Below are 27,388 nucleotides of genomic sequence, written 5' to 3' on the forward strand. Positions count from 1 at the left end.
TCTTGCATTATTTACCTTGAATTTTTTAAGTTTGGATGGATCAAACTGTTCAGCTGCAGATAGACATCAATGTCAGCACAGTCCCTCTAAAGGGATGGTAAAATGGAAAGATGCCTTGACAGGTATCTGGCATGGACCTGATCCCGTGCTTGCATGGGCACGAGGTTCTGTTTGTGTTTTCCCACAGGGTCAACAAGATCCGATCTGGGTACCGGAAAGATTGGTGAGAAGAGCACAACTGACGCAGTCTCAGGAAGATGCTTCTGCAAACATGCCTGATGTTCCTGCTGAGTTTACAGTCAGGGAAGATGGAACAGAGATGGGGGATCCTGTCTGCATTCCCGAAACCAATGCCAGTACAACATGATGCACAGGTTTTTCCTAGGCTGTTTACCTCTAATAAAGCTATTAATCTCCCTTATTTGTATTTGGATCTGGAACGAATGCCTCTAGGAGAGAATCGTAGTTTCCCTGAAAAAGGATTCCTGTGCTTTCAAATAGATGAATCTGGAGACAGCATTCCCCTGACCAAAGGCCTTTATGGGTGGTTTAATGGAGCTAGAAATTATGCCCCAGACATTAAGCAACAGCAAATTAGCCATGGGAATGACTGTTTTACCCTGAAACATAGTTATACTACAGCTGTTATCTGGCTGAATGGCACTATACTCACCTATAATATCACCTTGTCTAATAATACTTATACACCCCCTAAGCAAGCCAAGTGGGGTCCTGCTTGTTGGGGAGCATATGAAGGCGACCCCTGGCCCTGGACAGACTGCCAATCCACTATTGTCAGATGGGCCGATAAAGCACAAAGATTTACTTTCTCGCCTGATATGAGTGGCACCCTTGAAAAGGGGGGTATCAAAGGAGACATGAAGACAGGGCTATTTTTGCAGGACCAGCGCATGAATCCGTTTCATAAATGGATGCTGTGCGGCGTAAACGGAAGCTGCACCGATACAGCCCCTATTGTCATGACTCAGGGAGGAAGTTATGGAGTGCATGAACTTCTTTGTTCTGTTCAGCATGATCAGTGCGGGTATGGAGAATATGCCTCTGACCCCCAGAATGTTTCTATAACTTGCACTCAATTTTTTAAGCCCATAGTGAATACCACCACTTTTAAAGCCAGTCCTGTATGTGTGCATCCTCCATTTCTGTTTATCTTGTCAAATTTTAGCTTTGCAAATTGTACAAATAGTACTTGTTGGATGCCCCAATGCTGGGACAGTAAGCTGTTTACCAGAGCCCTTATTGCTCGGGTGCCTCGGTGGATTCCAGCACCAGTAGAAGTGCCTAGTACTATGATGCTGTTTAGACCCAAAAGAGATTTTGGCATAACTGCGGCGATTATAACCGCTATCTCCATGGCCGCAGTCTCTGCCACTGTTGCAGGTATAACTATGTCTACCACTGTGCAAACAGCCGCAACTTTAAATAATTTGTCTGCTACAGTGTCCCAGGCCCTGGATGCCCAAACCTCTCTGAATGCACAGTTGAAAGGAGGCCTCTTGGTACTCAACCAGCGCATTGATTTGGTGCAGGAACAAGTTGATATCCTTTGGCAAATGGCCCAGTTGGGCTGTGAGTGGAGAATGCCTGGCCTGTGTGTTACCAGTGTTCAATTTCAGAATGCTTCTCGAGCCGCAAATTTGTCTAAAGAACTTTCTAGATTTCTTGTAGGAAACTGGTCTGGAAAGTTCGAAGAAACCCTGGAGAAATTGAGAGCAGCGGTGGTGACCATTAACTCCACTCGAGTGGACATCAGCATGGCTGAGGGCTTGACTTCCTGGATCCAGCTTGCAGCAAATCATTTGAAGGAGTGGGCGGGACTAGGTGCCTTATTGGTTCTTGTGATACTTGCCTTCCTTGTTTGCCTATGGTGTTTCCATAAGATGAGGTTTGCACAGCGCCATCAGGCAGCCATGATTGTCCAAGCATTTACCGCCATCGAGGCTGGTCAGTCCCCTCAGGCTTGGCTAGTAAAGCTGTAGCCTTGAAGCACAGGCTGCGAGGCATGGCACTGCACTTGAGGTCGAAATAACACTGACCTCAAGAAGAACATGTTTGATTGCATGCGGGTTGGCATCTATCTCCCGCCTCTGAAAAAAGGATGCTGAACTGGTCTGATACTCTCTAGGTGGATGACACCTGGATAGCATTAGTACAGGTTCTTGTTTTCTCGGAGATCAAACCTCTACTCTTGCCTGTTGTCAAAAACAAAAAGGGGGAACTGTAGAGAGCTGCGGGAAGCTGCACTCTAAAGATGGAGCTGGCTCCCGCCCCCCGCTCTCCCGGTGGCGAGCGCTCTTTGTTTCAATAAGTTTCTTATTTGGCTTGGTTTCAAATTTTGGCTTGCTAAGGCATACGTGTACCTATCCAGGAATCCCATGTGGCGCAAGGGGGCTGGTGGACTGAGACCTAAATAAGGCTGGGGCGGGCTCTCCCCAGGGGAAGAAGAACAAAGAAATAGATTAAGGGTCCTGAATAAACAGCTTGAAGAAGAGCTCTGGGTCGTGTTTTTCTTGCTGGTCAAGTTAGACGCGACAATCACCCCAAATTCTGTATTACATGTCTGCACCTCCACAGAGTTCTAAAATTACCACTTTGAGTCACATAGTGGACTGTCCATTGCACAACAAGGAAAGGAAATGTGTGTGGAAAATGGCTTCTTCTTTCAGACCAGATGAGGAGGAAGAGTGGAATTGACATGCAGACAGGGCTAGGTCCTGCAGACAGGGGCACAGGCCACTGCGTACACTGCAGGGGACACTAGACTAGGCAATAGCTTGATCACAGACTGAATTTGAGTGCAGTGAGCTGCAGGGGTCTCCATTACAAAGAAGAACTGATGGGGCATGGTGAGTGACTTTCTCTGTAATTTCTCTCCATGTATTAATTCCTTCTATGTGAATGAAGACTGACACTATTGTGTGGTATACAGTTTATGGAGGATAGCTTGAAGTACTAAGAATTCAGTTTCCAAATAGTGAATTCTCCTATAGAGATATTTGCAATCCTTATTGATACAGTGAAGTCAGATGAGAGGTTTGAGATACATGCCACTGGCTGTAACTCCATGTGTTAGCTTACAACACTCAGTGGCTATCATTTTATGTGGGACAAAGTCATACAGTCTCTTATTAATGGTGTTCACTCTACCATGGAGGTGCCTAATCTGATTCAAAGTCAGTATAGCTACATATGCTTTCAATTATTTTTGTCATTTTAAAACATCAATTATTGGTTTCCTTTTTAATATTCATTTTCTTTTAATGCTCTACTGATTATTTTTTATATGTTTCCCAGTTTAAGAATTTTACTCCATTTTTTTCTTTACTGGTATTTGCTTATGTATTTATTTATGTCAGTTTATAGCAGCGCTTTTCAACCTTAGAAATCATGGCTCCCTTTGGGGGATCAAATGACCCTATCACAGGACTGGCCTAAGACTCTCAGAAAGTGCAGATTTTATATAATAATTCATAGCAGGAATAAAATTACTGTTATGAAGTAGCAGTGATAATAATTTTATAGTTGGGGTATGACCACATCATGAGAAACTGTATTAAAGAGTCACAGCATTAGGAAGGTTGTGAACCATTGGTTCAGGTCAATATCTCTTGTAACCCAGGCTTGCCTCACACTATATAATTGAGAATTGCTTTGAACACCTAATCCTGCCTCTGCCTTCCAGTGCTGGAAAGAGAATCCTACAACTCTTTCCAGGCTGGGCCTTGACTGGTCTGTGGGAAGAAAAAATAGACTATTGAAGGAGTATCCTCCAACTTCTCTAGATTTTATCATGAATTTACAAATGATGTGGAACTTGTGTAAGAACTGAGTTCACCGACCAACTATAAAGCAGGTGTAGTCACAGCAGAGTGAGGGATGAGCAAGAAAGAGAGTGAAAACTTTCCTGCTGTGATAGTAGTTGACCTTAGCAATGAGTAGTGAGGTAATCAATGTTACAAGATCAATAAATGTTCTGACTGGCCATTTCTTGGGTCCTCAGACCAGGCTTTCAAGAATCTGGATAAAAAACTGAAATTTCGTGAAACCAAGTTAGAGTAGTTACACCATTTGAACCTAAGAAATAGAACTAGATAGAATGGCGTTTACCTGCCTAACATGACTGTGTTTTCCAGGTTTAAGATGTATACCCCAGAAGAAATGGTGTGAACAGTACTAGGTGTGAACTAATACAAATCCCTGGTCTCTGGAGCACATAGCCATAAAGCCTGTTTCAACTTTTTAACTAAATTATTTGGGATTATATTTACATTATTATCACTATGTCTTCCCTGCTTTCATACCCTCCCATAGACCCTTCATTGTGTTCTAATCTATAGCTTCTTTTTGTTTAAGAATGGTTACTGTTTGAATGTGTCCTGTATTTGGTTGCAGGATTTCCCAGCTATGAAGAAACAGGTTGTTTGCAATGGACAATGGGTATGTAATGAACTGTGCACCTATAGGACCATGTGCCTTGGAAGAAAAACAGGAAGTGCTCTAAGATATTAGAGAATTTTAATAAACTACCAAATCCCCTGGTTAGTGTCCTATCCAATCATAGTGTGGAAGGACTCACCTGGGAGGATTTTTTCTCTCTGAGTCCTTTGAACTCTGCTCACCCAGTAGTGAAACTGCTAATGTCCTGAAGCCCAGCTTGGTGGTCTTAGCTGATGAGGGACTCTGGAAGTGTTAGCAATCAGGAGCATCAGCAGGAGGTAGCTTCCAGGTTCTTTTCAGGATTATCCTCTTGTTCTGCTGTAAGGAAGTCCACAAGCCATGCCATGGTGAGTGTAGCATGTTCAGAGCACGTCTATCGAGCTTTGTTTTCTGCTGGGACTAGAATGAACCATGATCCAGACTGTGGTTTTGTTGGTTCATGTGGTGACATGAGCTCTAGTGCTTGTCCTCTGAGCATTCCTGTGTATGGATTTCCTGGATATGTGGAGACTCTGAGGATCTGGCATGGGAAGATATGATGCTGGAAAATATCACTGTCCAGTGTGCACACACGGCCGAGTTTTTGTGTGTAGAGGGAAGACAGACTGGAAAACTGAAAGTCTAGTGTCTAGAAGTTTTGAACATTGCACTCCACTTTCAGGTTGTCCTTTTAAATATTACAAATATTTTAGAAACTGATAGAAAGATGGTGATATGAATTGTCTTTCAGCAATACATGATTAGAATGCTTCTAACTTTGCTACAACCAGCTACAATTGGTATGATTTTGTGAAGTTTAGTTTTGGGTACAAAGGCAGTTTCTGATCTGCAGAAAATTCTCAGGTGTGCATGGTGTTGTTTGGGAGCATAGGGCAGAATCCACATCTTGTGCCATAATCCATGTGACCAGGAAGCATTCATAACTAATAAAAAGACTTTGTGTCATGATTTGGGAGCTGGTTGGTGTCCTAATGAAAGCCTGCTCCATGCCCCACTCATTCTGTCTCAAACTGGTTTTCTCTTTAGATATTACTATTGCATATGTATTTATATGTATATGAACAAAAATAAGTATGAGCTGCTGAGTCCATTTTTTATTTTTTCTATTTATATGATTTCAGTAAAACCACTTTGTCTTGGATAACCAACTAGGAGGCACATCCATGGGAAACACAATTCTCCCACTCGATAGTCATTAGTTTCTCATAGTTCTTGGTCTAGGGAGAGGGTTCATTAGATCCCTTTAAACCTTCTATGTTAATATGTCTACTGGCCTTGTTTTCTCTTCCACATGAGATCTTCTTGCAGGGCTCAGCATCTGTGTACTTTGTCAGCTGTGGCTTTGGGTTCCCAGCTCCTGTATGAATGCAGGTCTAGAGTAGATCTCTTCCAGAGCCCTCTGGTTGTAGTGGATGGGTTGCTTTGCTGTCTCCTTTGGCCTTGATCTTAGAGAAGCTCTCCATTTTAGCTGCCAAGTACTCCCCATTCTGCTACTTTCCCAAAACCTGAGGTCACTACAGGATTCCCATATCCTCTGAGTCAGGCTAAAAATAGTAAGTGTCTGGAAGGTTATTTCCAGGGAGGAGAAATGTCTGTGAGCACGTTCTGTGGGTGTGTCTGTGAGGGACTTTGCCTGGGGGATGCATGTGGAGATTGCAGTGCTTGTGAGGAGAGGACTGGAGGAATTTCTGTTGAGTTTGCCTCAGGGAGAGGGTATGTTTAGTAGGTGATTTGTGGGCTTGGCCCAGGGAAGTAGGAATGCAGGGCTGCAAAAGTTCACAGGCCATGTGCACCAACACTGCTCTTCTCTTGCCTATCTCAAATATCTGTGGAACTGAAGGAGGTGTTCATGGAGTGACACCTGGCCTGATCATTTGCAGCCCTGGAACTAGTCCCTGGAAACCCCTGAACCTGGATCTAGCTGGACAAGCACTCAACCAAGGCTGATGATGAAACCCAGAGATGTGGAGCTCAAGGTGCTGCTGCTGTAGTATTTAGGAGTGGCAGGATGCTGGGAACAGTGCAGGAACAGCTTACCATGATCATAGAGCTGAGAACCTGCTGCAGGAAAAGTGAGACAAAAATCCACCTACCTTTTTTAAGGATTTTCCTGACACCAGATTGCCTTCTGATTCTTTATTATCTAAGCCAATCTCTAGGCTCTTGTTTGAGTCCATATGCCTTTGAAATACTTCCTAGTGCACAGCTGCCATGCTTAGCTTTCCAGGGGACCCCATTATCTCTGAGACTTCAGATATTGCTAGAATCTTGGATTTTCCTGAAACAGCATGGTTGATAATCATAGGTGAGCTCCTTGGAAAAACTGCAAATGTTATAAGGCAAATAATCTCATTTCCGTTGTTTTGAGGCATTTGCTATTTTGTATTTAAAACTTTCATTATATTGGCTCTTATGAGAATTATGGAACTTGTTGATATTATAAATTATTGCTGTTTCTATAGATTGTGGTTTTGGTCTGTTGGAAAGAGTTGTGGTAATTGAAAGGACCAAGCAGATGCCATAACAGGCTGCTCAGTCTTAGAGATCAGGCCTCAATTTCAGTTTGCTGAGACTGAGCAGGCAGTCTCTGGGAGGGCTGTGAACAAAAGACATAGTCCTTGCAGAAACTCCCTTTCTGCACGTACTCCGACTGCTCAAAGTTCAGCCAGATGTTTACTGTCTGGGACCCCTCACCAACTTAGAGTTATGTTCATGAGTCAAGGACATAGCCTAGACCACTGAGCCAGCCCCAACAATCAGTACATTCTAGGCCAGTCAGACGCCATGGCACCTCAAGGACAACGCTGGGACTTGAGCCTGACTGCCCCCAAAATGATAATTGTAACCCCCAACCAGTAAATTCAAAGGTTACATACCCTCACCCAACTAAAAGAGAACAGAGACCTTCAAAAATAAAAATAAACCAATCCGAATTGCACCAGTGCCAAACTCCCCCACCACCCTGAATGGCTTGTGGTTTTTGCCTTTAAATAGCTAGCCTCACAAAGAAAGAGCAACTCCTTCCTGCCTCACTCTATTGGGTGTAGGAATGAGTTCCCTGTCTAGACTTGTATCTATAGAATAAACCTTGCTGTTGCATTCTGGACATCCATGGTCTTCAGTGGTTTCTTTGGGGTTACAATCTGGGCATAAGAGTAATTACATTCAGAATGGGAAAGACCTGCCAAACAACTGACAACAAGCGCTGGAGAAGAACTGGGGCAAAGGAGTAATGTCATGAGCAAGAATGATATGTGTAGTTAGTGTGACAAAAATTATATTTTATGATGCTAATGGTCATCACAGAAAGTTCACACTCCTAATTCCTAACTAAGGTCCTAAGACTCCTTCCTCAAGGCTGCTCACCTTTTCTAAATATGTTTACTGAAGGTCAGGTCTAATCTCTAACAGACATCTGTTATGAAGTTTGGGATCCTGGGGGAGACTTTTCATATGTAGGTTATATCAATGTGGTGTCTCTCCAGATGTATAGACCAGAGCATTGCTCTTGATTTCTGGTTATATACTGTCCAATGTGTGTCATGGTGTTCTGGGACTGTGTCTGCTTGTCAATAGTGAGTGATGTCACTGAGTTCTACTCATCAGGTACAGCTTTGGGTGTAGTGAATTTACTGACTAAGCTATTTTTACATGTCTAAAAGATCTTTATGATGTTCTTTCCAATTAGGGTTCTGATTCACTTATACATATGACCATGAATAACAAATAAAACACAAGGATTCCTTGGAATGAATAATGGTATGGCTTTTCATTATGCACCTAAAAATAGAAAAACTAAAAGTTAAACCTGTAAAAGTTATTGGCAACAAAGTTATTAAAACAGTCATTTCAAAAAACATAATTGATATTGAAGAAGTGCACAACTACACTCCCTGTTTACTTCGAGGACAAGGAGCAACCTTGTCATTGTTCCCACATTGGGTTAAATGTGAGCTGAATACTTCACGTAATCTATAATGGGGACTTAGGTGGGCCCTACCAAAATGTTCATGGTCTAATAAATTATGATATGGAAACAAACTTATACTTTTAGTCTTTCTCAATAGAATGGGTTCATTGTTTTCTCACACTGGACATATCATACTTCTTTGTGAACATTATTACGTAGTACCTGTGGTAGTCTGGATGGAATTTTCCCCCATAAGTTCATAGAGATTGGCACTATTAGAATTTGTGGCTTTGTTGGAGGAAGTATGACACTGTGGAGGTGGACTTTGAGATCTGATATATGTTTAAACCATGTCCAGTCTCCCAGATTACCTGTAGGTCATGGTGTAAATGTCCAGCTCCTTTTCCAGCACATTGTCTGCCTACATGCTGCTATGTTCACCATGATGATAATGGATTAAACCTCTAAAAATGTAATCCATGACAAATAAATATTTTTCCTTTGTAATAGTTGCCATGTTCATGGTGTCTCTTCATAACAATAGAAACCTTAACTTAGTCAGTACATGATTCATTATTCTTTAGTGAGGAAATACTTTTGAGAAACACTGCTAATTTTACTTTTTTGATAGAATCATATTATCTATAGGCTTATGTGATTTCTCTTCATGTTTTATTAAAAGAAATCCTAGTAATCCACTATAGTCATTCTTTATTTCATGTAACATACAACAATAGGTATTTAATCAAAGTGTTGACACCATAATAAATAATAGTAAATTTGTTTATCAACAATCTCCTTCTATTTTGATAACAGTAATATTAAAAATAGAGGGATATTCCAAAAATTTCTATAAAATACTTGGAAAATTTCCAACTATTTTAGAAAAATATTCTTAAAAATTCATTGGGTTACCGGTAGCTGGAACATTTACTTTTATAGGTATTGTTTCAGGTTCTACAGTTGGGTTCTTAGCATTAAAACAAAATCTGTAAATACCTCCATTTACAAATAAATTAGTTAAAATGTTTCTAAATTAGAAGAAGTTAAAGAAAAGATGGATATTAATTTTGTAGAAGGATTTGATGGAGGGGAAACAACCTAGGGATGTAAACAGTGTAAATTTTCTCCCACTTCCAGATCTACTGAAATTTAAGGAAATATAAAGACTATTGTTTGAAAGGTCCCTCCTATTCAGAAAACTGTCATGGTTTGAATAATGGGCCAATGGTATAGAATGAAATGTTTTCTGGGATTTGTTTTAAAATATTCAATATATATTATCCATTAAACTATACAGTGTGAGGATTATTCTAGTTGGAGCTTTCTAATGAGATCTTGTCTCAAACAACAAAGCAAAATATATTAAACTATATTTGTGTGTGTGTGTGTGTGTGTGTGTGTGTGTGTGTGTGTCTGTGTTTATTGAGGAATGTGTTACTATCATATTCCCTTCATAGACCAAAATGTCTTGAATTCAAGGAGAACTGCTTGGCTCTGCTACCATACTAAGCTATATTTTTTCTGAGAATGATTTGACAGGGACCAGTGGCTGACACCTGAAAGGATTTTAAGAGATATTGTCCTGAACCATGAGACCTCTGCAGAGGTTAAGCTGGGACACTTCAATTCATTTTGGATAATGATTTCAGGATGAGAAAATACAAATTAGAATTGAAATTTTATTTTGAGACAGGGTTTCTCCGTGTATCTCTAGCTGTCCTGGAACTCAGAATATAGATGAGATTGGCCCCTAACTCCCAAAACTCTACCTACCTCTGCTGCCCAAGTATTGAAATAAAAGTCATGTGCCACATCATCCAGTTGTAATTTTATTATTTATTTGCTTATGAATGTTTTTATCTGTGTCCTAATTTATATGTGGATAAGTATGCATGTGTTTTATGGTTTAGTTATAATAGTCAGAGAACATTTTGCTTGTTGGTCTTTTTCCTTCAGCATTTGAGACAGGGTCCCTAGTTTACTATCACATGTAAATAACCTTGCAAGATTTCTTCTGTCTGCCTTTTATCTTGCCTTAAAACTACTGGGTTAGAAGCATGCATTGTGGCAATGATTTTTATAAGACAGAAGTAAAGACATAGTTGCAAGGTGAGTACTTTATTTGTCAAACCTTTTTAAACAGCCCTGAAGTTTATTGAGTAGAGAGTTTTGAGCACATGTGTTTTGAGACATGGTCTGACATTCTAACCCTGTCTTACTTTGAACTCACTAAGTAGTAGATAGGCTAGGCCTGGAACTTGAAGAGATCCACCAGTTTCTGCTTCATGTGACCAGACTTGGAAAAAAAGAGACTTTTTTTAGTGGATGTAACACAGATATTGGTAGGAAGTAGGGACTTTGGGAAAGTGTCATTTTCTGAGGGAGAACTACACTTAATTAATAGAGAGCTTTGTTACAATTTTGGGGACACTGTAAGTTCCAGTTCAGTGAGTTTTTTGGGAGCTCCTCTCTTTTTCTGTGTTTCTCTCTCTTCTCTGTGTCTCTCTGCCTCTCTGTCTCTCCTTTTTTTTAATACCAAAAGGAGTAGAAGTTGCAAGCCAAAGACATGTAAAAAGCATTTCATGGACAGAGCTATCTAAGCCCTTTGAGAATGAAGCCCCACCTGTCTGAAAGAGAGCTACAGGATTTGTTGTCTTTCTATTCTGTGTCCACATTTCAATCTTTCTTTTTTATTTTTTTTATTCTTTTGTCATTCAATACACCCCAACTGCAGTTTTCCCTCCCTCTACTCCTCTGCATCCTCTCCATTTCTTCCTTTTTCACCAGATCCACTCCTCCTCCTTTTCCCTTCAGAATAGAGCAGATATCCCAGGGTTATCAATCAAACCCTGCATAACAAGTGACAAAAAGACTAGGCAGGAACCCTCATATCAAAGCTGGATGAAACAAGCTAGTAGGAGTTAAAGGATTTCAAGAGCAGGCAAAGATGTTAGAGACACACCACCAACTTCTACTGTGAGGAGTTGCATAAAAACACCAAGCTATACAAGGGTAACACATATGTAGAGGAACTGGTGTGGACCCACGTAGGCAGTAAATGCGGTTTCAGTCTCTGTGAGCCCCTGTGAGCCCCTGTGAGCATTGTTTAGTAGATTGTCTAGGCTATGTTCTCTTCTGTTTTTTTATTTTAGAAATTTTTTTTGAAAATCCTTCCTGGGATTTGAGGTGAGATTTTCCTCCTTCTATTTCTATTATTCTTAGGTTTGGTCTTTTAATAGTGTTGCAGATTTCCTGGATCTTATGTTTCAGGACATCTTTCAATTTAACATTTTCTTCCATCAATATAGCCATATTTTCTATCATATCTTTAAAGCCTGTAGTTCTCTATTCTATGTCTTATATTCCTTTGGTGAAGCTTGCCTCTGTAGTTCCTGTTTGAATACCTAGATTTTCATTTCTAGAATTTCTTCAGTTTGCATTTTTTTAATTGCTTCTATTTCCATTATCAGTTCTTGAAGAGATCATTTATTACCATCAACTTTTTGTTTGTCTTTGATTTTCTTTAAGGGATTTGTTAATTTTTTCCAATATTAGACTTATTCTTTCTCTGCTTTCTTTAAACACATTCATTCACTTCCTCTTTAAGAACTCCTATCAACTTTATAAAGATTGTCTTAATTGTCCTTCACCTGTGATGGAATATCCAGGGCTTGCTGTAGTAGGATAGCTGGAATCTGATTGTGAAGTATTGTTCCAGCTAATGTTGATTATGTTCTTATGGTGGTGTCCAGGTATCTGGATTTGAGGTGATTGTGGCTGTGGGTGCTGATTTCTCAGTTTGTCTTTTTTGGATGGGTGTTTTATTCCTTGGTTTCTATTTGCTCTTTGTTCTTCTCTTCTTTGTGGTCTATGATTGAACAGGGGTTCTCATCCCAAGTTGGGGCCTTGAAATCTTGCAGTGTTACATTTGTTCCAGCAGGGAGTATCTGCCCAAGTTTGGGGATGACCAAAGGGAAAAGAGGAAGTTCGGGGAGAGGGTTGAGGGGGCATTGTGAAAGTAGGGGAGGTCTTTGGGCAGGTGGGCTACATAGACATCTGGCAGATTGTGTGTCCTTTGTTAGAGAAAGGATTCAATCCAATTTTGAGGCAACAACACAGAGATGAAGAGAGAAGTGGGATTGAGGATATTGTTAGGGGATTATTTTTTATTTATTTATTTATTTATTTATTTATTTATTTTTGGTTTTTCAAGACAGGGTTTCTCTGTGTAGCTTTGCGCCTTTCCTGGAACTCACTTGGTAGCTGGCCTCGAACTCAGAGATTCACCTGGCTCTGCCTCCCGAGTGCTGGGATTAAAGGTGTGCACCACCACCACCACCCCGCGCTGTTAGGGGATTATTGAAAGACTGCAGGATGTCCAAAAGTGAGCAGGTTACATGGATTTCTGGTGGCTGGCATTGCCTCTGGTCCAGCAGGACATCTCTACCTCAGGTTGTCAACCTGTTCTTCTGGCTGGTGTGGCTTGCCTTTGAGAAGAGGTTATCCATCTAATTTGGGGTGGGGACATGGATTTGGGAGTGGAAGCTGTATGTTTGGTGGAGGATTGTGTCGGTGGATATGTGGGGATGGTGGAAGTTTCATGGGCTGGTGGCCTGGGTACCTTATCTTCTGGCTGGTGTGACATGCACATGAGCCGGGGATGTCTGCATGTGTTGGGTCCAGGAACACAGTAACATTATCTTTTTTCTGAATGGGAATATATACTGTGCCATTATTTGTTGGAAATCCTTGTCTCTTGATTTGTACAAGATGTGACAGGCAAGAGATTATCTTGAGTGTCAAAAGAACCTGAACATTTGAGCTGTTTGTGGCTGTTACCGACTATGAGGATCATTTTACTAAGATTAATTGCATTTCCCTTTTTCTTTTTCTCTTGGTATTTATTCTTCTCTCATATAATACATCCTAACTTGCAGCTTCCTTCTTCTTTTTTTTTTTTTCCTCTTCAGGCTGGCCTTGAACTCGTGATCCTCCTGCCTCCGCCTCTTTCAGCATATCCTACCGGCATGCGCCACCACAACCGGCACTTCCTTCTTCTTTCTCCACTCATTCTGGTCATGACCCTGAAATCCTCATTCCTCCCAATCCACTGCTACTCTGTTTTCATTCAGAAAATAGTAGACCTTTCAGGGATATCAACCAAACATATCATAACAAGGTGCAGTAAGGCTAGGAATAAACCCTCACATCAAGGCTGGACAAGGTAACCCAATAGGAGGAATGGAGTCCCAAGAGCAAGCAAAAGAGCCAGACACCAGGACTCGTACAGTTATAAGTCCCACAAACACATAAGACTAAACAACTATAGAATGTATGCATGTAGATGACCTGGCACAGAACCATACAGGTTTAATGATTGCCACTTAAATTTCTCTGAACCCCTATGTACCCTGATTTGTTGATTCTATGGTTGTTGATTCCATAACCCTTCTGTATCCTACAATATTCATTCCCTCCTTCCACAGAATTCTTAGAGCTCATCCTCATGCTTGGGTAGGGATCTCTGCATGTGCTCCCATCATCTACTGAAAGTAGCCTCTCTGATGACAATTAGGCTAGGCACAAATCTTTGATTATAACAGAATAAAATTATACATCATCTCATTGTATTTTCCTTGGTCAATTGTATTTGGTCCTTTCCTAGTTTTCTGGACCATCCTATTGCAGCTCCTATCCATCTAGGCTTTGTAAGGCATGAGCCTCCTTTCATAGCTTAGGCAACAATTTATACTAGTCATTCATTGGTTAGACACTCTGAGCCACCATTGCTCCAGCGTATCTTTCAGGCAGGACAAGTGTTAGCTGAGTGTTTTGTGTCTAGCTTGGTGTCTCAATTCTACCACCGGGAGTATTGTGTGGTTAGAGAAGATGGTTGGTTCAGCCTCTGTATTCTTTTTGTTTGTTTGTTTATTTTTTCTCTGTGTAGCTTTTGGAGCCTGTCCTAGAACTCACTTTTTAGAGAAAGCTGGCCTCAAACTCACTGAGATCTCCCTGCCTCTGCCTTTTGAGTACTGGGATTAAAGGTATGTGCTATCACTACCCAGCCAGCCTCTGAATTCTTGATAACTAGGACTCCTCACTAGAGTCACCCTCTAAGGTTCCATGAAGTTTGCATTGCACTGTGTCCATGTCTCCTGTTAAATCTCCCCTAATGGAGTTATCTGTCCCTGTCTTCTCCTCTGCCCCTTCCTTACTCACCTGACCAATCCTGTTCCCATCTACAAATGCCTCCAGTGCACCCACAAAATCTATTCTGTATACTTCTCACAGTGAGATTCATACATATACCCTAGAGCTGCTCTTCTTACTTAGCCTCTATGCATCTGTGGATTGTACTGTGATTAACTATTTTTATTGTGAGTGTACTTTACTTAACAGCTAATTTTCATGTATGAGTGAGTACAACATGTTTGTCTATGTGCTTCTGGGTTTTCTCACAAAAGATAATCAAGAACTCTAGAAACTAAACAACAAACCAAATAATGCAATTATAATTGGGTATACCTCTAAATAGAATTTTCAGTAGAAGAATCTAAAGTGCCTGAGAAACACTTGAAAAAATGTTCAATATCTTAGAAATCAGGCAAATGCATACTGAAAGTACTTTGAGCTTTTGTCTTACACTTGTAAGAATGGTTAAGATCAATAACACAAGTGACAGCTAATGTTGGAAAGGATATGGAACAAGGGAATTCATTGCTGTCACAGTTTCAAATTTATACAGGCACTGTGGAAATCAATATGATATCTTCATATAATTGGGAGTCAATCTACCTCAAGATCCAGTTATACTACATTTGTGCATATACCCAATGTTACTCTTCCATCTTACCACAAGGACAATTGCTCATCTAGGTTCTATCTGTCTTGGACCTGATTACATAAACTATTCTGGCATTCAACTCAGAGGCAGGTATGCCTACACCTGGCTTTGGAGTGTTGGGATTAAAGTTGTTAGCCAGTAGCTTGTCTATCTTATTTCTTCTTTGTAGTTAGTTCATACAATTTCTCTCATATGTACTCTGTACTGTTGTTTGGTTTACTTGTCTGTGTATGTTTGTTAATTGACATTTTTCTTGCAAGGTGATACCCCTTTCAAAGGGTACAGAATTGACAGAGGTGAACACCCTTATCAGTTTTCTTCTAAAGTGACTTGGTGATTACATTATAACAACTATGTAATGGAGTAAGATAGTGAGCACCAGAACTGTATGAATATACTGTCAAAGAATTATACATTTACAACGTTGTCAGTATCATGCTTTCTGTTGTTCATGTGTATGGAATGTTTTAGAATGCAGTGACCTATAATGATGTGCATGTCAACTTCACTTGGGAAGAGTGGACTTTGCTGGATCCTTCCCAGAAGAATCTCTATAAAGAGGTGATGATTGAGACCTACAGGAACCTCACTATTACAGGTAAGACAGTGTATTTTCCTTCACATTTTAAAATGAAGGGACAAGTATTTCTTGGTTTTGGATGTTCCTGTGTAATTTGATTGAGAAAGAAGAGTGAGCTGAATAAATCAAGCATGTTTCTAAGATTCACTGAAGATAGTAACATAAATTTTACAATTTCAATAATATAAATTTTCTGGTACTCTATTTTAGGATACAGTTGGGAAAATCATAATATTGAAGAACATTTTCAAAATTCTAGAAGACATGTAAGGTAATTTTCTTATGCAAGCTGATAAAAATATGCCTGTGAAGAAATTATATTGTGTCCTGGAAATTTTAAACAAAAGCAACAGTGTATATAAGTACCACTTAAAGTGCATTGATGATTATTAAATTCTCACAAAAACATAAATCTCAATTTCAGGTTAGTGAATTGCATTTGCAGGGCATTCTTTTAAGAACAATGTTAAAGAAACAATTCCTCAAAAGATATCACCATTAAAATCATAGCATCATGAGAGCTATGCTGTAGAACTGTCTGTCTTTTTATTTCATAACATTCATATTACAAAACTTACACACAGTGAAGAGGTGATGAGTATATTGTCAAAGATTACTATTAAGCAAATAGTTCATAGTAATGCTAGTGTAACTCATATACTTGTTGTGACTGTGCTGTTTAGTGAGTGGGGCAGTTAGAGTCAAAAGACAAGGGATGTTGTGGAAGAGAAACCTTAATCCCTATACCACAAGTCTATGAGGACAGAAAGTCAAACAGAATTCTTTGGGGTAAATCTATTATCTGTTATTCTTCCTTTACTAGCTATATCACATGTCCTTCTGGAAACAAGCCATATGAGCATAGGAATATGTAAGACATAACATACCTTATTCTTATAAAATCAGAAGATATGTAACAGTTTCCGCATTGAGTATACTTGTTGAATTTGATTCAAGTATACAAGTAATTGATTTTCTATCTTCATTGTTAATATATTAACAATATCGCACTTCAGAGAAGCCCTATGTAAACTAGGACTGCTTAAATAAAACATGGGTGTAAAAACAATGATGAAATCTTAAGAACTGATTCCTCTTTAAAATTAGACCAAATTTAAATTTAATTCATACAGATATAAAGAGTCAATATTGTAATGATTATGGTAAAGATTTTACATGTCCTTGCAGGCATGAAAGAAGTCAAACTGGAGAGAAGAAACCTTTCATATATACTGAATGTGGTAAAACCGTTGGATATGAGAGACATCTTCAAAGGCATGAAAGTGCACCTATGAGAAAGAAACACTTTCAATGTAATCAGTGTGTTAAAGCCTTTGTACATTGGAGTAATCTGCAAAGGCATAAAAGAACACATACTGGAGAGAAACCTTATGAATATAATCAATGTGGTAAAGCCTTTGCACGACAGGATAATCTTCAAAATCATAAAAGAACACATAGTGGAGAGAAACCCTATGAATGTAATCAGTTCGCTAAAGCCATTGTGCAACACAGTACTCTTCAAAAGCATGAAAGAACACATACTGGTGATAAAACCTACAAATGTAATCAGGGTGATAAAGCCTTTGCCAAACACAGAATTCTTCAAATACATAAAAGTACCCCTACAGGAGAGAAACCCTATGAATGTATTCATTGTGGTAAAGCCTTTGCAAAACATTGTTAGCTACAAATGCATTTAAGAACACATACTGAGCCGGGCAGTGGTGGAGCACGCCTTTAATACCAGCACTCGGGAGGCAGAGGCAGGCAGATCTCTGTGAGTTTGAGGCCAGCCTGGTCTCCAAAGCGAATTCCAGGAAAGGCACAAAGCTACACAGAGAAACCCTGTCTCAAAAAACCAAAAAAAAAAAAAAAAAAAAAGAACACATACTGGAGAAAAACCATATGAACGTAATCAATGTGGTAAAGCCTTTGCATATCACCAAACTCTTCAAATGCATGAAAGAACACATACTGGAAATAAACCCTATGAATGTAATCAATGTGGTAAAGGCTTTGTATATCACAAACATCTTCAAATACATAAATGAAGTCATACTGAAGAGAAACCCTATGAATGTAATCAGTGTGGTAAAGCCTTTGCACAACATGTTCATCTTCAAAGTCATAAAAGAACACATACAGGAGAAAAAAACCTATGAATGTAAGGAATGTGGTAAAGCCTTTGCATGACTCAGTCACCTTCAAAGGCATAAAAGAACACATACTGGAGAGAAACCCTATTAAGGTAATCAGTGTGATAAAGCCTTTGTACAACATGGTTATCTTCAATGTCATAAAAGAACACATACTGGAGAGAAACCCTATGAATGTAATCAATGTGGTAAAGCCTTTGCATGATTGAGTCATCTTCAAAGGCACACAAGAACTCATACTGGTGAGAAGCCCTATGAATGTAATCAGTGTGGTAAAGCCTTTGCACAACATGGTCATCTTCAAGTACATAAAAGAACACATACCGGAGAGAAACCCTATGAATGTAGTCAGTGTGGTAAAGCCTTTGCACATCAACAAACTCTTCAAATGCATAAAAGAATACATACTGGAGATAAACTATGAATGTATTCAATGTGTTAAGGCCTATGCTCATCACAGTACTCTTCAAGTACATAAAAGAAGACATCCTGGAGATAAACCCTATGAATGTAATCAATGTGGTAAAGTCTTTGCTCATCACACTACTCTTCAAATACATACAAGAAGACATGCTGGAGCAAAAGCCTGTGACCATAATTAACGTGGTAAAGCTTTTTGTCATCACAGTCATCTTCAAATGCATGAAAGATCACATACTAGAGAGAAACACCATGAATTTCATCATTGTAGTGAGGTCTTTTCACACACAGTACTCTTCAAATGCATGAAACAACACCTACTGGAGAGTAACTATAAATATTGGAAAATTAATGTAACCCCATTATTAGCAGTAAGAGGGTCCAGAAGCATCAGAGTAAATATCAACATTGGCCTAGAGCCAGAGACTGAGACTTCTCAATAAGTAACAATAACATCCCAGCTTCAACAGTGTGGCAAGAACCTCACCTATCTTCAGACCCCACGTTCAAAAGAGACACACAATGCTTTCAATTTTCATAGGTGGTACTGTCCCCATTCATCTAGGGTTTAAGAGTGCATCAGATAGGTTAAGTTGAGCATCTGTCTCAGAGAAAAGCAACTCCTACTTATACATCAATCTAGTATAAGAAATGGCTTAAAAACTTGCAGAAAGAAGGTAACAACAGAATAACTGTTATCCTAGAAGATAACTCTGAGACTTTTATTTCTTATTCCATAGTTTACTTCTTAGTTAATGGGAAATCCACCCAGAAAAGGCTCTGAACATCTTTTGCTCAGGCAGTATTCAGTGGGATTAGGTACCCTTTATTAAGTACTAGTGCCAGGTGCAAGGTTAAATTCCAAGGCTTTGGCCATGGACTGATTGCCATCACCTCCCACTTTGTGCACAATAAAGGTTATATGGTACACATATTTTGGATAATAAAGTGTCCCAAGTAAACACTGCATCTCAGCTGCTCCCTGTTTGTTGGTCCCATGACATGGGCAGAGAGAATCCCACTTGGGTTGCCAGGCAATAATATTGATCACACATTCTGTCATAATAGCCACATGGCAAATCAACCCCACCCAATCATGACCTCACTTTATATCCTCATTTTTCTACTCCTGAAAACACAAGTCTCTCTGTGAGTTGTATGTATTTTTCCTTCTACCTTTAATATGGCTGTAGTAAACGAAGCATTATTTAGGAACCATTTTTTATCCCAGTAGATTGTTGAACATTAAGACATGGTCCATATAATCTACTTCTCATATCAGGAAAATGGAAACAAGCCCACTCTTGTGCCCATTATTTACTCAGGCCTTTGTTACTTTACCCCTTTTAAATGTTAATATTTTTCCACCTGAAGCTATGTATGTATGTCTATTATGAATAAATTAAGTTTTTAAAAATCACTGATAATTCCAATAATTTGTGATATGAGGTTACTGGTAATTAAAAGAGAAACCTTTAGGGTAAGTTTTACTATTACATCAGTCATTCAAATACGATCAATAGTTTGGGTAAATTATAATGTCATTATGCCACAAATAAATTATGCAGTACTATCAAAAGGCTTTGCAGAATATGGACACAACTAGAATTTTACAAGCCTGGATAAGGCAGCTTAAATTTTCTAATGCCGTCAGTTTTGCCTATCATAGCCTACAATGATCTCATTTTTCTCCTTGGGTGAAATTGAGTAGTGCTATCTTGAAAATTCTATTTATTAAAAAATTGTTGTATTGAATAATATAAAATAAAACTTACATTCAGAATGTATTCATCTTTGGTGGATTTAAGGTAGCTAAAGACAAAGATGCAATGAATCCTATAAATGTATCCTATAAAAAGAGACAAAAATAATAAGTTAGAAGAAAGCATTCCCAAAACCAAAGCAAGAAGAAGAGAATTGGGAAGATTGAGTATAAATGTATGTGAGAGAGTCCAAATACATCATTAGACTAAAAATATTTAGTAAAAGCTATCTTGAATAATTAAAACATATAATAAAGGAGATATAATAAAATGACAGTAATTATTTTACAACTTGAGATAATTCTGACTTTTAAGTGTCTCACCCATTAGAAGAAATAGCCTGACAGAATAGACTACATAAATGAAAAAGAGCTGTTATTGGAGGTTATTGCTCTTTTGATGGACCTCCATTGAACTCCCAAGTATATCAGACACTGAAACTTATTCTTACTTATGAGTGCCCAGCCCTTAGTTTGGCTTAATTTCCAGCCAGCTTTTCTTAAATTAACCCTTTTTTCTTTTGCCTCTGGATTTTCATATTCTCTAAATTCTGTAAATCTTACTCTTACGCTGTAGCTTGCTGTGTAGCTGGTTGGCTGGCTTCTGGAGCCCTCCTACTCCTCTGACTCCTTGATTTTAGATCTTTCTACCCAGTTTTCTCTTTCTATATATACTCTGAGCCTGCCAGCCCCACCTATCCTTTTTCCTTTCTTGCCATTGGCCAGTTCTTTATTAAATCATCAGGTGTTTTACACAGGCACAGTAATATAGCTTCACAGAGTTAAACAAATTCAACATAAACAAAAGCAGTACACCTTAAAATAATATTCTACTACATAGAGCTATTTAGTACATTCAACAAATGAATTTCAGTGCCAAAGAAATAGGTAGAAAATCACATGTGGAAACAAACAAGTCTAATCATACTGATAGTCCACAATGTACACTTTAAAGTTAAATTACTGAATGAGAAAATGAAGGTCACTATATATTGATGAAGTGAGAATTTCAACAAGAGTCCATAAACACATGTCCTTGTGACACTGATGTTCCTAATTTTATAAAGTACACACTACTAAATATGACATAACAGATAGAAGTCAACATTATTTTAGGTGATTTTAATATATGATTATATGAGTTATCAAAAGAAAAACAAACCAATGAACAACTGAGATACAAATAAATTGACTGATTTAACATTTACAAAACTTCTCAAAGAACAGTAGCAGAATTCATTTTTATCAGCAGCCTGAGCAGTTACTTTTCAAAATGGTTTTATGCAAAGCAAATCTTCTCAAAAACAAGGTAATTGAAATAACTTTTATTTTTATAAGATCAGAGTATAAAAAATACAAAGTAGAACAAAAATAAACTCTAGAAAATATAAAAACACATGGAGGCTAGAAAATAAAACATTGAACAATCAGTGAGATGCTCAAGAAATTGGGAGTGGGTTCCAAAGTTCTTAGACACAAATGGTGGTAGGAAGAGCATAACAATCTTGAAATGTACAAAAATAACAGAACATTGGATTCTACATAAAAGGTGATGCAAGAGGGAAGTAGAAGTCTAGTGGTATAAAGGTAAACATTTAAAAAATTAGGGACTAGTAGAAACAAGTCTAAATTCAACTCCTGGGAAACATGGTATATTAAAGGCATTGAACTCTAGTAAACTATTCCCATCCACCATCTACATGTGAGTTATAGTGTGTGCACAGCTGAGTGAATGCTATGTCTGTGAGTTCATACACAAATAATTATGTGTTAAAAACGTAAAAATGAAATGTCAGTCAGCAAGAAACAACAAAGATCAGAACACATGTAAATTAGTTTTGAATCTTAACTCATACTGTACAAGAGAATACTCAGCCAATACTAAAAATCAAACCTGAATAAACCATACAAAAGAACCAATGAAACACTCAGTTCTATAAATGAATCACCATGTATGACACACTCCTGTAGTAAGAATGACACCACATCAAGTTAAGAGACCACACAAATGGAAGGATGTATGGAACACAACAATTAGCTGGGACAGGGTCCAGAAGCTTCAGAAACAAAAATCACTGATGCTGGGTCAGGGGGCAGAGCTCAAGACCTCTCAGCGTGGCACAGCTACATACTGACATGGAGAGTAGTACAGTCCCTCAGCGGTGATATGAGCATCACGTTCAAAAGTGACAATACATTCAGTCTTCCCTAGCGTTATTGACACTGTGGTTCCAACACTTTGGAGAGTATCAGATAGGAATTTTGGTCAACTACTATGGGAGAGGACAAAACAAAAGAGAACAGAACACACAGTAAACACTGCTGCCCAAATCCCACTGAGGTCTCTATAAGTGTGAACCAACAGCTGGTCAAAGTGAAGAGACCACCTTGGCATGCAGATAATGGGAGGAAGAAGGCCACATGCCACCCAATGAGGTGACAAAGAGAATGACTCACTTGACTTTTACAGCGGACTCTCTTACTTGCAAGCTGCTATCCCCACTGTGATCATATATAAACCCTGGAAAGCAAATGTGCAAAAAGCAAATGGTGCTGGACTTTGAACTTACTCCCTCAAGGCTGTTCATAGCACCTCTCTCCTCATAATGGCATGCAGGTGTGTGATATGTGACTGATCCATCTCCATCATTGGACTGCAGCTTCAGGCAGAGAAGCAGGGATTGATTGCCAAATGATTTTCACAAAAGACTCACTTCCCAGAACTACTGGTGCATGGACAAAAAATAAACAGTTGACTGTCATGAAAGTGGTGATGGGGTTGAATGTGTGTGTGTGGGTGGGGGGGGATGTGTATGAGTAAACGGATGAAGTAAACACAAGTGGGTTGAATGTTAAACAGGCTAATGTTACAGGAGGAAATGGTGCTGGACCTAACCTTGACCCAACTGCTTGTTCTTACCTGCTTTTTTTGTGTCTGAGGGTCTCTGACCGTTTCCTCCTGGCCAATGGTAGAGAAAAGGGAATTCCGGAAAGAATCATACTATTTCTGAAAACTCCAACAACAACAGAAATCCAAGAACCTGTAGTAAGAAAATAGATTCCCCATCTGCCCTTCTCTGACAATGAAAATGGGGAAACATCAGCAAGTAGAGGACAAATCCCCTCTGAGTGAGGGTAGGAGACACTAGTGGTGTAGCAGTCCTATGGCAATAGACCCCTGCCCAAGACCCTGCGTGATAACCATCTCGTGTGGAACACTGGACTTCTAAGTGTCATGACTCATTTGGTGATGGAATGACTCTTTCACAGGGGAGGAATCTCAGACCCACTGCATAACAGATATTTACATAATGATTGATCACAGTAGTGATTACAGTTATGAAGCAGCAAGAAAAATAATTTTACGGTGGAATGTCACAAGACAAGGAATTTTATTTCAATGGTCATGGCATTAGGAAGGTTAAAAATAGTTGTTCTATTTTTAGGCTGAGAACTTCTGGCACTTATACATTTTTGTTGTAGGGACAAGGGGCTGGCTAAAGAAACCCACCCTCACCCTGGAGCCCAGAACTAGGGAAAGAAGATTCAGATCAGGGCAGAAAGAAACACACCCATAGGCTCAGTCAGATCAGAGCCGTCTCTGTCCCTGGTCAACTAACTTGTGAAACCAAACAATCACAGAGTAGGACAGTAGAAACCTGGGCCCCAAGCCAACCCCTGGTTGACTCCACGCCCAAAGCATCCTGTGTAAACTGCCCTGCCTGGTCAGTTAGGAAAAGAGGCTGTTCTCTCCAGCCTGGTAGAGGCACCTACTGTCCTGGACTCCTCCTTCCCTTCAAATAAATCTCTTTCTCAGAAGAGGTTTGGGTGTGAAGATCTTCATTCACTGGCATAGAGAAGATCTTTGCTGAGACGTCTCTCAGTGGACAGAGCAATAAAGAGCTAAAAAGTAACATTTTTCTCCAGAGCTGGAGGACATTGCTACATTTCTGCAGGGGTTTTTCTTTTTTTGAAGAGTGAAGCAAAAGAAGCAACATCTTAGGCCAAAGAAGCAGAGCTCAGCTAGGAAGCCCCCTTAAGAGGGGGCTGAGCAAAGTTCAGACATAGCAGTTCTCCAGGAGAAGAGCAGGATTATTGTATCCTGTGGAGAGATCATCTCCCATCAGTTCCAGGCCTGAATTTCCCATGAAGTCAGAAAATTGTCCCTTCCAGGGTCAGGTTGGTTCTTTGCAGTTCCAGCCATCAGAGCTGTGCTAAACAGCTCTAGGTGTCCAGGACACCTTCAGGGCAGAGCTATTGTGAGCAGCTTGAGGTGTCCAGGATACGTCACCCTCCAGAGCTGAACTGTCCCCTTGCAGTTCCAGCCATCAGAGCTGTGCTAAACAGCTCCAGGTGTCCAGGACACCTTCAGGGCAGAGCTACTGTTCTGAGCAGCTTGAGGTTTCCAGGATACCTCACCTTCTAGGGCTGAACTGTCTTCTTGCAGTTCCATCTATCAGAGTTGTCCTAAGCAGCTCGAGGTGTTGCCTGACTTCCCAGGTAGTCAGGACACCTTTCCCCAGAGTTGTTGCAACAAATTTACTTATATTGTTGGTACCAAAACCCAGGACCAAACCTACAGAGTTGCAAACAATTTACTTACACCTATTCTGACCCTACACTGGTAGAGGCAGGCTGTTTAGATGATGGGAGGTGGAGCTGCATGAGCTCTCTCAGCAGGCTTGCTAAAATAGCTGTCTAAGAATTTCCCTGGTGTCTTCTCCACAAGTGTGTACCCTTCAGAGTCTGTGACAATGTTTGTCCTGTCTTCAAAAAGAAATTCTCAATGATAATACCTGTCACAATGGAGACCAAAATAACATCATGAACAGTTTTGAGGATGGGACTCAACATAATGACAAATTTATAAACACCCCAAGGGTATATCTATGTGTCAGTAAAGAAAGTACACTGGTGGAACTATAATACTCACAGTGGTGCTCCCAATTTTCACCAAGGAATCACATGGGAATTGTGAGACAGGGAAGTGCTCATGCACAACCACAGATCCCGATTGCAGGGATTAGAGGGTGATACATGCACAAACACCTAGAAAAATACACAACATATACAAATGTATGTGAGAGACAGAGAAAGAGATACTTAGAGAGACAGAGAAAGAGAGACTGAGTGAGAATGGGAGAACTCTACCAATTGGATGCTGAACAAATGCATGCAGGTGTGTCCTCTCAGAGGGGAACAAAAGGAGCAGGGATCAGTCTCAGTTCCTGTATCCACACATTTAGATGTGTGACCAGGCCTCTCCAATTGCTGCTTGGAGAATCAAATGCACAAGGCTTTTAAAGCAAGTAACAAAAAATTAATTCAAACTCACAGCAACTAACATCTCACACTAGACAGCACTTGATAGAATCTCTTCAAATGCATGCTGGGAACTCACATACTACTGCCTCAGTCCATGAGTTCTATGACTCATGCCACAGGCTCTGTTTTTGTTTCTTTTTAGAGAAAGCAGAATAGTCTATGTCCTCATGACTTTCCTGTCCACATTTGAGGTTCTGCCTTTGGGAGGAGTTCAGAGACATGATTTTGGCATACCCTGAAGGCATACCCTGAATATACAGCCTACCAGAAACACAGACCTTATATAAAATGAATGAATGATGACAGAGTGGACCTGAGATTGAAACCACAGAGTTTGAAAAAATGAATACCTATTCTTCATGCTCTCTTCTGTGATAAAGATCAGGCAATCTCACTGTTACTTTCTTTCAATGGTCATTTTCTGTAGCTGACTGGTCAGGCTGCACCTTCTGCTTCATCTGCATCTTGGTGAGGAAGGTTTGGTGGGATGGTAGCTCTCTGGTGCTCCTTTATGTTCATCTGTAGGTAGATGAACATAAATGAACTTGCAGTATCACAAGGCAAAGATAATGGACAGACCCCACTGAGTCCTAATCAAATGTTTGAGAAAGCTTGTTTACCAGTGACTCGGTGACACCACAAATTATTTTGTCCTGTGCTTCAGATGCCCCCTCTGGGGATCTCAGCTCTCTCCTCGATTTGAAGGAAAGTGGTTATCCCAGCTATCTGGTTTTCTCTGCCCTCATAGCACATGCTCCAAGTAACCAAGCAGATAGCCTCTTCAGGCTCATTCACAGCTGCAGACTCAGAATTCAACTTGGCTGCAGAGTCCACAAGCCTGTGGGTTTACAAGTCAGGAAAAAATTGCCGTAGTTCAAAATCACCCCAGTCATTTAGAGGTTCCCCAAATATCTTGACAGGTCACTCTAACCATATAACTATTGATGGAGAAGACATATAAGGGCAGAATATGGTCACCAGATTCAATAAGTCTCCTCACTGACAACTGAGGAACACAGAGCAGCTGGGAAGTAACTAAAGTTAGCCACTGTGGTTGAAGTAGAGTGATATCCTGCCTAGAAATGGACACATCTCATTAATCCCTCCCGCTTTAATGTCGGTCTCATGTTCACACATCAATGCCTATCTACCAAAAGGAATGAAAACCAAGAGTTCCCAGCATAAAGCATTGGCCTTACCAGTTCCCGGCTTCTGAGCCAGAACAATTAATATCCTGGAATCCTTGAATTTCAAGAGGCATGAAAAGCAGGAAGTTCTGTTGGTTCCCAGAGACTCCAGCTTTCTGTTCCCCATTACTGGAAGATTCAGCACAAGCCCACTTCCTCCAGGAAGATTCCCTTTTCTTGCACAGAACTCATTACATGATTCTCTTGACCATTTCTTTCTTGACGTTTTACATTGTGGCTGAAGGTCAGCTTTCTTCTGTCACTCTCTGGTTTCTCTAACCTCTCCATTCTCTTTCTGAATAAGACACTTCAGTATGCCATCATGTTCATCAGAAAATGGTGAAGGCACTGAATAAACTTCCCAAGGACAGTGGGTGTTGCCACAACATAGTGACATCACAGAGGATGCCAGGGCTCTCCAGGATACATTAGAATGTCTAGGGAAGAGCTGCAGATGTCATGGGAACTGAGATTGCTAAGAGCTTTCCTTACACTAGATGTCAAGTTGTCCTTTGCAGGAGCCTCTGCTGGGATAAAAGGGAAGCCCTTCAGCATCCCCTTCATCCAAAGCCAGAGATCTCTCTCTGATTGATTGAACATCCTTCAATTCTTTCCCTGTGTAGAACTGAATCTTTATCTCCTACTGAAATTTTATGTACACAAGGTAATAATATCATAGAAATTTATATATGCTAAAGTTCATTATAAGTACCTGCAACTGAGGTGACTGGCCACACTAG

The 27,388-nt window shown here is 39.8% G+C and overlaps 1 long non-coding RNA gene across 7 annotated transcripts; it reads right to left on the reverse strand.

The window, feature by feature from the left end:
• Window positions 1-4,575: 4,575 nt before the first annotated feature.
• Window positions 4,576-27,046, reverse strand: LOC131901508 (uncharacterized). 7 transcript variants are annotated; one of them, XR_009376756.1, is made up of 9 exons: window positions 26,661-27,046; window positions 26,082-26,299; window positions 25,812-25,980; window positions 25,070-25,185; window positions 24,740-24,932; window positions 23,057-23,177; window positions 20,150-20,223; window positions 6,552-6,736; window positions 4,576-4,776 (listed from the first exon to the last, which is right to left on the reverse strand). It is a non-coding gene; the product is annotated as an uncharacterized LOC131901508 (long non-coding RNA). The 7 variants fall into 7 exon arrangements; XR_009376753.1 differs by lacking the exons at window positions 4,576-4,776; window positions 6,552-6,736 and adding an exon at window positions 16,892-17,084 and having other exon boundaries at window positions 24,740-24,903; XR_009376752.1 differs by lacking the exons at window positions 4,576-4,776; window positions 6,552-6,736 and adding an exon at window positions 16,892-17,084.
• Between the last annotated feature and the right edge of the window lie 342 nt (window positions 27,047-27,388).

This window comes from Peromyscus eremicus, unplaced genomic scaffold, assembly GCF_949786415.1.
Source record: "Peromyscus eremicus unplaced genomic scaffold, PerEre_H2_v1 PerEre#2#unplaced_104, whole genome shotgun sequence".
Lineage (NCBI taxonomy): Eukaryota > Metazoa > Chordata > Mammalia > Rodentia > Cricetidae > Peromyscus > Peromyscus eremicus.